At 40.7% G+C, this 7500-nt stretch overlaps 1 protein-coding gene across 4 annotated transcripts in view; it reads left to right on the top strand.

Annotated features, from left to right (window-relative positions):
* afap1 (actin filament associated protein 1) overlaps window positions 1-7500 on the top strand; it is a 143663-nt gene that overhangs the window by 107571 nt on the left and 28592 nt on the right. The gene's annotated exons all lie outside the window — the stretch shown is intronic.

Below are 7500 nucleotides of genomic sequence, written 5' to 3'. Positions count from 1 at the left end.
CAGGGTAGAACAATAACCCGACACACAGATTATGATGGTTTTCTATCAGACAATGGTCCCGATGTTACCACGACACTGTAGTAGACGGAGTGACATACTAATAGGTGCATTGGAGGATCCCTCATTGTTGACAAGACAATGACAAGTTGGCTAAAGAAGCAGGAACAGACTGGTACAGTGGAGAGGGATCATCTAGTCCAGGGTACTCTTGGGGGGTGAAAACAGGATGGAGTAAATTTACTGTAAATCCTGAAGGAAGATGCTGTATATTTTTGAGAGAATAAAAGAACGATTCATCTCGTGGTATGCTCGTCCAAAGGTACAGTAGGCCACTGGTTGTTTTTCTTGGGGAGCGACTCCTTTGGTCCTGTATGAAAATAAATGCTCTATTTTTGCCCGAGCGGACAAGTGTCTTTATGATATTGCATTAGGGGCCAGAGGGTTATTTTGAGCAGGTGTTTCTGATGTCAGGATGTTTGGTTAGTATCTGTGAAACAGTCTCTCTCAGATCTCACCTCTGTTTCTCTCCTGGAGACCTGAAAGTAAAGCATCCTGCTGACTTCTTTTTCCACTCTGCCCCATATGTCATTCCGATACCGTCGTCTTTGAGCTATTCTGTTTCAATCGCAGTATGGAAGAGGCCATGGGGGGGGTTTAAATTCAAAGAAACACATACACACACACAGACAGACACACACACACACAACCATTGTTTATCCTTGTGCAGCTATTTTAAGAGCCCTTCTCCTTCCTCGTTTCCCTTTTCACCGCTCCTGCCAGCGAACTTCCCTAGCCTCTAGCTTACCGAAAGGGCCCTTTGTAACTGAGTTTGGACCCGGCCTTTTTCATACAGCACCTCAATCTGTGAAAAGCCCGGTTAGAGAGGCCCTGTTAAAAAGCGAACGGTCTGCTATTTCGTCCTGTGCAGAATGCTGATGGAAACAGCAACCAGTCAAATTTGCTTTCCCAACCCTATTACGTGTAAATGGTGGGTCCCTACAGGAGGTTGTTCAGAAATAAGGGAATTAAAAGGAAACAGTGTATTTTTTGTTCTGATTTGATTACTCCTTCCACATGGTAATTAGCTTTGTTTATTGCTTAACAGCACACTAGGGTAGCGCCAAGGTACCTGCTAGCAGCCGCAATGGACTGCACAAATATACAAACCGAACCAGCGAAGAAGAAAAACCACAACATCCGTAATTATCGCTCGAGACGGGACATTGACGCATATTTGGTCAGGTGTCTGAAAACATGCACGATAAAAACACATTGAACCAATAAATGTGAACACGGAATAAACCAATACCCTTCAACCTCACCCCAAACAAACTCTCTGTTTCAAGTGATTAACATCTAACCCAATGATGCTTGCAATCAGCACGCCCAATTATGTGGCCCGGCTGGCCACGGTTCAGCGTACACCGAAACGGGGGCCTGGACTAGAGGAATTGGATTGAAGGCACATGTGCCCCCCTTGCGTTATTAACTGTACAGTGAGGGAGGAGATATTCTCTTGGCCAGCTCAGCATACAATTACGCCTGGGGGTGTTTGCGCGCCTCACAGAGCCAAACTGATTAGTGTGGAGTATGTGTTTGGAGATTAGGGCTGGACGTGGCCTAGGAGCGCTGGGGAAAAGCGCTCTCTGTTTCTCTATCGCTTTCTTTGTCTTTATTTCTCTCTCTTCCTTTATCGCTCACTCTTTATCTCTATCTCTCTCTCTCTTGCGCTCTCTCCCTCTCTTTCTCTGTTCCTCAATCCAGAGACGCAGAGCTTCGATAAATAATCACTCTTGCGTTTCACATTAAAGAATGAGTAATGGAAATAAAATATCTTGGTTATCACCCTAGTCGGAGGATAAGAATCACATGTCCAACACGATGTCCCTGTAGTGAGTCATGTAAGACTGCATTAGTAAATAGAGACGGGACTAGAACGGAGCCTTGAGGCACTCCAGTACTAATGTGAAATTCAGACATATACACATCTTGTTTATAGAATCAACATGTCCATATTGTGTTGTAAAGACCTGTTTATGGAATCAACATGTTGTGTTGGTCATCTTTTCTAATCTGTTCCAGCTCTTCTTTCTTCTCTTTTGCTCCGTCTTCCCTTCCCTCATTTCCGCTTTGTCTCTAGCGCTCCTCTTCTTCCTCTCTACTGGGTTAACATATAGATTAGAAGAATAGAAGGGTCTGAATACTTATGTAAGTAAGGTATTTCTGTTTTTTTATTTTAAATACATTTTCTAAAATTTCTAAAAACCTGTTTTCATTTTGTCTTTATGGGGTATTGTGATGTCTTTATGGGGTATTGTGATGTCATTATGGGGTATTGTGATGTCATTATGGGGTATTGTGATGTCATTATGGGGTATTGTGATGTCTTTATGGGGTATTGTGATGTCTTTATGGGGTATTGTGATGTCTTTATGGGTTATTGTGATGTCTTTATGGGGTATTGTGATGTCATTATGGGGTATTGTGATGTCTTTATGGGGTATTGTGATGTCTTTATGGGGTATTGTGATGTCATTATGGGGTATTGTGATGTCTTTATGGGGTATTGTGATGTCTTTATGGGGTATTGTGATGTCTTTATGGGGTATTGTGATGTCATTATGGGGTATTGTGATGTCTTTATGGGGTATTGTGATGTCTCTATGGGGTATTGTGATGTCTCTATGGGGTATTGTGATGTCTTTATGGGGTATTGTGATGTCTTTATGGGGTATTGTGATGTCTTTATGGGGTATTGTGATGTCTCTATGGGGTATTGTGATGTCTTTATGGGGTATTGTGATGTCTCTATGGGGTATTGTGATGTCTTTATGGGGTATTGTGATGTCTTTATGGGGTATTGTGATGTCTCTATGGGGTATTGTGATGTCTTTATGGGGTATTGTGATGTCTCTATGGGGTATTGTGATGTCTTTATGGGGTATTGTGATGTCTTTATGGGGTATTGTGATGTCTTTATGGGGTATTGTGATGTCTTTATGGGGTATTGTGATGTCTCTATGGGGTATTGTGATGTCTCTATGGGGTATTGTGATGTCTCTATGGGGTATTGTGATGTCTCTATGGGGTATTGTGATGTCTTTATGGGGTATTGTGATGTCTCTATGGGGTATTGTGATGTCTTTATGGGGTATTGTGATGTCTTTATGGGGTATTGTGATGTCTCTATGGGGTATTGTGATGTCATTATGGGGTATTGTGATGTCTTTATGGGGTATTGTGATGTCTTTATGGGGTATTGTGATGTCTTTATGGGGTATTGTGATGTCATTATGGGGTATTGTGATGTCATTATGGGGTATTGTGATGTCTTTATGGGTTATTGTGATGTCTTTATGGGGTATTGTGATGTCATTATGGGGTATTGTGATGTCTCTATGGGGTATTGTGATGTCATTATGGGGTATTGTGATGTCTTTATGGGGTATTGTGATGTCATTATGGGGTATTGTGATGTCTCTATGGGGTATTGTGATGTCATTATGGGGTATTGTGATGTCTTTATGGGGTATTGTGATGTCATTATGGGGTATTGTGATGTCATTATGGGGTATTGTGATGTCATTATGGGGTATTGTGATGTCTTTATGGGGTATTGTGATGTCTTTATGGGGTATTGTGATGTCATTATGGGGTATTGTGATGTCATTATGGGGTATTGTGATGTCATTATGGGGTATTGTGATGTCTTTATGGGGTATTGTGATGTCTTTATGGGGTATTGTGATGTCTTTATGGGGTATTGTGATGACTTTATGGGTATTGTGATGTCTTTATGGGGTATTGTGATGTCATTATGGGGTATTGTGATGTCATTATGGGGTATTGTGATGTCTCTATGGGGTATTGTGTTTAGATTGCTGAGGATTTTTATTATTTATTTAATCCATTTTAGAATATGTGGGGAAAAATGAAAGGGTCTGAATACTTTCCAAAGGCACTGTAGATTCAATGGTTGTAAAGATGGGGAGAGGTATGTCCATAGTAAAGAGACGCTCTGCTTTTTTGACTCCACAAACAAAAAAGCTAGTCCTGCAGGCTCTACTTTTGTCTTATCTTGATTAATGTCCAGACATGTGGTCGAGTACAGCAAAGAAAGACCTATTTAAGCAGCAGCTGGCCCAGAATCGAGCCGAACCTCTTGCTCTTCATTGTAATCAGAGGGCTGATATTAATACTATGCATGCCAGTCTCTCTTGGCTATGAGTTGAGGAGAGACTGACTGCATCACTTCTTCTTTTTATAAGGAACAAACATTGTGTTGAAAATTTCAAATTGTTGGCATAGTCAACTTACACACAGCTCTGACATACACACTTAGCCCACCAGACATGCCACCAGGGGTCTTTTCACAGTCTCTAAATCCAGAACAAATACAAGAAATGTACAGTATTATAGAGCCATTATTGCTTGGAACCTTTCATCTCATATTGCTGAAATGAACAAGAAACCTGGTTTAAAAAACAGATAAATCAACACCTCACAGCACAACACCTCTCCCCTATTTGACCTAGATAGTTTGTGTGTATGCATTGATATGTAGGCTACGTGTGCCGTTTTTAAATGTATGTAGTTCTGTCCTTGAGCTGTTCTTGTCTATTAATGTTCTGTATTATGTCATGTTCTGTGTGGACCCCAGGAAGAGTAGCTGCTGCTTTTGCAACAGCTAATGGGGATCCAAATATAATCACTGTTAAGACTCAGTCCCTCTGTCATCTCTGTTAAGACTCACAGTAACTCTATAATCCCTGTTAAGACTCAGTCTCTCTATAATCACTTGTAAGACTCAGTATCTCTATAATCACTGTTAAAACTCAGTATTTTTATCATCTCTGTTAAGACTCACAGTAACTCTATAATCCCTGTTAAGGTTGACTGTTAAGACTCAGTATGTCTCTATAATCACTGTTAAGACTCAGTATGTCTATAATCACTGTTAAGAATCATTTTCTCTATAGTCACTGTTAAGACTCGTTTTCTCTATAGTCACTGTTAAGACTCAGTCTCTCTATAATCACTGTTAAGACTCAGTCTCTCTAATCACTGTTAAGACTCTGTCTCTCTATAATCACGGTTAAGACGCAGTCTCTCTATAATCACTGTTAAGACTCAGTCTCTCTAATCCCTGTTAAGACTCACAGTCTCTCTATAATTACTGTTAAGACTCAGTCTCTCTATAATCACTGTTAAGACTCAGTCTCGCTATAATCACTGTTAAGACTCAGTCTCTATAATCACTGTTAAGATTCAGTCTCTCTATAATCACTGTTAAGACTCAGTCTCTCTATAATCACTGTTAAGACTCAGTCTCTCTATAATCACTGTTAAGACTCACAGTCCCTCTATAATCACTGTTAAGACTCACAGTCCCTCTATAATCTCTGTTAAGACTCAGTCTCTCTATAATCACTGTTAAGACTCACAGTCCCTCTATAATCACTGTTAAGACTCACAGTCCCTCTATAATCTCTGTTAAGACTCAGTCTCTCTATAATCACTGTTAAGACTCACAGTCCCTCTATAATCTCTGTTAAGACTCAGTCTCTCTATTATCTCTGTTAAGACTCAGTCTCTCTATAATCACTGTTAAGACTGAGTCTCTATAATCACTGTTAAGATTCAGTCTCTCTGTAATCACTGTTAAGACTCAGTCTCTCTATAATCACTGTTAAGACTCACAGTCCCTCTATAATCACTGTTAAGACTCACAGTCTCTCTATAATCTCTGTTAAGACTCAGTCTCTCTATAATCACTGTTAAGACTCAGTCTCTATAATCACTGTTAAGATTCAGTCTCTCTATAATCACTGTTAAGACCCAGTCTCTCTATAGTCACTGTTAAGACTCGTTTTCTCTATAGTCACTGTTAAGACTCACAGTCCCTCTAATCACTGTTAAGTCTCAGTCTCTCTACAATCACTGTTAAGACTCAGTCTCTCTATAATCACTGTTAAGACTCAGTTTCTCTATAATCACTGTTAAGACTCACAGTCCCTCTAATCACTGTTAAGACTCAGTTTCTCTATAATCACTGTTAAGACTCAGTCCCTCTATAATCACTGTTAAGACTCAGTCTTTCTATAATCATTGTTAAGACTCAGTCTCTCTATAATCACTGTTAAGACTCAGTCTCTCTATAATCTCTGTTAAGACTCAGTTTCTCTATAATCACTGTTAAGACTCAGTCTTTCTATAATCACTGTTAAGACTCAGTCTCTCTATAATCACTGAGAAGACTCAGTCTCTCTATAATCACTGTTAAGACTCAGTTTCTCTATAATCACTGTTAAGACTCAGTCTTTCTATAATCACTGTTAAGACTCAGTCTCTCTATAATCACTGTTAAGACTCAGTCTCTCTATAATCTCTGTTAAGACTCAGTTTCTCTATAATCACTGTTAAGACTCAGTCTTTCTATAATCACTGTTAAGACTCAGTCTCTCTATAATCACTGAGAAGACTCAGTCTCTCTATAATCACTGTTAAGACTCAGTTTCTCTATAATCACTGTTAAGACTCAGTCTCTCTATAATCACTGAGAAGACTCAGTCTCTCTATAATCACTGAGAAGACTCAGTCTCTCTATAATCTCTGAGAAGACTCAGTCTCTCTATAATCTCTGTTAAGGTATGAACTGAATGGTTCCCTAGCTCCCATTAGGGATGGCAAACCTTACACACTTTAAAAAAATATTATACAGATGGGTATTGGCTGTTTTTGGTGGTCTGTTTGTGTGTCTCTGTGAGCCTGTTGGTGCCTGTGTGTTTGAGGGTTGGTTATGTGTGTGTGTGTGTGTGTGTGTGTGTGTGTGTGTGTGTGTGTGTGTGTGTGTGTGTGTGTGTGTGTGTGTGTGTGTGTGTGTGTGTGTGTGTGTGTGTGTGTGTGTGTGTCTCCTGACTGCCTGTCTCCACAGTAGTCCCCAAGTCACCCCTTGCTGGTTAGCCTAGCTTAGCATCATCAATCATTCATTCACTGTGTCAATGGTACCCGACTCTCTACAGTGGGGGTTCTGGTGTTGACAGGTTGCCAGATTGGAGGTCCTGCCAAGTCATGTGAATCCAAACTGGCAGCCCGTCCACGTCCCCATGCAGAGTGTGGACATCCCTAGATATGTCAGTCACTTTGAATGGGTGTGTTACATGACAGCAGGTCTGTGTCCCAAGTGGCCCCCTATTCCCTATACAGTGCACTACTTTTGACCAGAGCCCTATGGGTCAAGTAGTGTACACTAATCTGTATACCTTGTTCCTGTCAGTCTTTCTGTCAGTCTTGCTCTCACCCTTTCCGTCAGTCTTTCTGTCAGTCTTGCTGTCAGTCTTTCTGTCAGTCTTGCTGTCAGTCTTTCTGTCAGTCTTGCTGTCAGTCTTTCCGTCAGTCTTTCTGTCAGTCTTGCTGTCAGTCTTTCTGTCAGTCTTGCTGTCAGTCTTTCTGTCAGTCTTGCTGTCAGTCTTTCCGTCAGTCTTGCTGTCAGTCTTTCTG

The sequence above is a fragment of the Salmo salar genome, chromosome 07 (genome assembly GCF_965601325.2).
Source record: "Salmo salar chromosome 07, fSalSal1, whole genome shotgun sequence".
Lineage (NCBI taxonomy): Eukaryota > Metazoa > Chordata > Actinopteri > Salmoniformes > Salmonidae > Salmo > Salmo salar.
Note: the sequence above shows the minus strand (reverse complement) of the source record. Positions and strands in the feature narration are given on the sequence as shown.